This window comes from Hydra vulgaris, chromosome 13 (genome assembly GCF_038396675.1).
Source record: "Hydra vulgaris chromosome 13, alternate assembly HydraT2T_AEP".
Lineage (NCBI taxonomy): Eukaryota > Metazoa > Cnidaria > Hydrozoa > Anthoathecata > Hydridae > Hydra > Hydra vulgaris.
The window spans coordinates 22,030,001-22,033,518 of NC_088932.1; positions in this window are offsets into that span (position 1 = coordinate 22,030,001).

The following is a 3,518-nucleotide window of genomic DNA, read 5'->3' on the forward strand; positions in this document are numbered from 1 at the left end:
TTAAACAATTTTGTTAAAACAAGGTTGCCTTGCATGCATTTTTTTAAGCTAAGTCACGGATTACTGTTTTAAAGTCTATATGTTTGCAATTTCAGACTTAATACTTAGCCTAACTGATAAAAAAACTGCAAGTCCGTCAATAACATTATCCATTACCACATAAAAATTTGTCTTCGGAATTGGAGTCTGACATGCAGTTGTGTAACGACAAAAAATGTCCCCCTCCTCCGTAAAACTTTAATTCGGGACCTTAAATATATTTTCTTTCTCCCCTCCCCCTCCTTTTCTTGACAAAAAAATTATGCATGAAAACTACCTTTTTTTAAAACCCAATTTTGATTTAATGAAATAGAAACCAGTATGTTACAATATGTATGTTTAGTATGTTGAAAATCTAATAAATGTATTATTGTTTTTTTTGTTTTGTTTTTCGCCTTCATAGTTGCAAATTGGTCTACTGTAAAACGGGGTGAATAGATAAGTTAAAGCAAATAGGGACAAAAACCAGAAAAGTTTTGGACGTCCACATAGTAACAGGGATAGCTGATAGACCAGTGAAACTTTTTTTCATTTAAGTTTGACTCAAGCCTAAATAGTTGTTTGCATTTTGATTTCACTGTGGCATTACCTACTCCAGAAAATATTGTAAAAAAAAAGCACAAGAATGTAAAAAAGAGTATGCATGGAAAAACTTTCTTGGCGCAAACAATAGCGCCGTACAACAACAGCGCTGTAGTTGTAATTTGGAAACTTTACCAAATTGTAGCATAATAAATTTGATTAAACTGAGATGTTACAGAATATTTGCCTAATGTAAACTAATATATTTTGATTGATTTTAAATTTATAGGAAAAATTGTCAAATATTAAGGTAAATTGGGACAGTGCTGGTTGTTGTCAATTTTGCCCAGAACTTAGGAAAAAAGCGGAAATTAAATCTTGGCCGAGTTAAGTATTCGGAAGAATGCCTCGGAACATTTCTGCGTCGCACAGTGAGTCAGTAAGGTAAAAAAACGGCAAAAATTATATAACTATTATTATAATAATAGTTATATAATTATTATAATATTAATTATAAACATGAGATACATCAATACTATCGTATTTTGGATCAAAAAACTTTGCTAAAAAACTTTGCAAAAAAGTTTGCTATTGAAAATAATTTTAACGCGTACCTACGCACGCTTACGAGTGTAAGTGTCATTTACGCGCCCAAAATTTGATTTAAATAAAAAAATCGGATTCCTTAATCCAAAATACCATATAAAAGAATACGACATTTTTTTTAATGCAAATTAGTGATTGACCGAAGCAGAAATTTGAGCCGAAGCCGAAAGTACCAAAATTTCGGTTCAGTGAAGCCGTAGCCGAAACCGAAACTGAAATTTCGGCCGAAACCGAAACCGAAATTTCGACCGAAATTTGAAAATGAATGTTTAAAATCCTTGAACCTTTTATGATCACAGATTTAAAGCAAAAAAAAACTATTTTACATATATCTAGCCAATCACCATGTAACATAGTTTGATAAAAACTCTGATATGTCAGGACATTTCAACAATTAAAGGTAATAATTGAAGTATTTTCTCTGCGAAATACATATTTTTTCATGTTTTCTGGCAAAAGTCTGTTTCTTTCATTTGAAAGAATTTCTCTAGCAGTTAAAATCAACCTTTTAACTTAGGAATCTCTTTGCTACTTTTGCCAAACCTAACTTTGCTTTTAATGTTGTTTTCTAATATAAATCTATGAAACTTTTTTTTTTTGTTATTTAGGTGCCCCAAGAAGACCTATAGGTCTTGTCACAGAGCACCGCAGAAGTGCATTTAACCAGGAAGTTCACGCCTCCTTCATTACCGTGACGCAAAAATATATCCGAAGCTCGTTTTGAGTCTGGATCTCCTGCTTAAAAGGCAAGCGCTCTAACCACTGCGCTACGGTCGCACAAGAAACTTCAGACCTTCTTTGAAGTTTGAATCAATTTTTGAGATTTAGATTGTGCGATCCACGAGATATTTTCAAATTGCAAGTTCCGTATTTGAAATCACTAACTGTCACGGTAAAATGATTCCATAAACCAGTTTTTTATCGATTATTTTCCATTGTAAAATTTAGCACTGAGAAACTTTTGATTAAACTATTGGTTTGGGTTGCTTTACTTAAATGTTAATTCATTTTAAGAATGATTTGAGAATAGTAACTTAAAACTATTATGTAACGTGATTTCAATTAAAATTTTTACAATTGTTATAATTAAAAATTGATTTACTATCAAACGATTACAATTAGGAAACTGTCATGATCCCACTCTATATTAAAACTTAAAAAAAATCTTTTAAAAGTTTCGGTTCATTTCGGTTGCGGTTTGAACCAAAATTTCGGCCGAAACAGGAAAAATAAAAAAATTGTTGAAACAGAAATTTCGGTTTCGGTTTCGGCCGAAGCCGAAAGTTTCCGTTCACTAATGCAAATATTTCTTGTGCCTAAGGCTCGTACTACACACGCGTATATGTGTTAAAGTCTTTTAAAAAAATTAAATTCTTTAAACCAAAACATTTACTAATTAAAAAGAAAAATTGATTCAAAAATATTTTAATATTATAATAATATTAAAATATATTAAATACAAAATAAATATTTATCTTATCTTATTTTTCTTTCAAGAAAACGAATAAAGAAAACCTAATACTAATAAAAAAAGCTTTATTTCATTATTACGGCATTAACAAAGATAAAACTTCAAGGATAAGTGTTTTTCCATTTTCAACCTTGTATTTTTTGAAACAAATGTTTAATATTACAGGATCATATCTAATCAACAGGTATTGGTACTGGTTTTTCACAACGTTCTTTCTAGATATCTTGGCTGTATGGTTTAATCTAGCTTTGCGAATTTCCTTATTTAGAGCCTCTTTTGACTCTTCAGAGTCGTAACCAATTGGCAGTTCTAATGCCTCAGATATCTGCACACCATGTTCCAAGAGTTTATGAACAGTTGGGGGAATAGTTTTAAGTATAAGAGCTATAGTTTCATGGCAATACTGGCCAAAACTTTCAGAGTTCAACTCATAACAGGAGCATACTGATATTAGGATTGTCCTCAATTTAATAATTACATGTACTGCCGCTCCCGTTATATCAGCAAACGTTTCAGCATTTTCAAATGCCCTCCTGGCAGTGTTTCCATCGTTAGTATTGCCAAAATCCTGTTTGGGTATATCAACTATAAGACGTAGCTCCTCTCTAAACCTCAGTTAAAAGTTAAAGGTTCTTTTTTCTACTTTTTACTGATGCTTTTTCAGCAGGGGATTTGGCAAAGTATTTTTTAATGTCTAACTTATATCCTAAATGTAAAATATATTCAAAACACCTGAGCCAGCATTGCAGAGTATAAAGGCTCAAAGATAAAGCTTTTGGCTTACTAAGTTCTCTGGGCTTAGCTCGGCAAACATTACATGATTGGGAGGACAGGTTGCTAGTGAGAGCATTAACCACTTTACCATCAAACATGGTTAAAT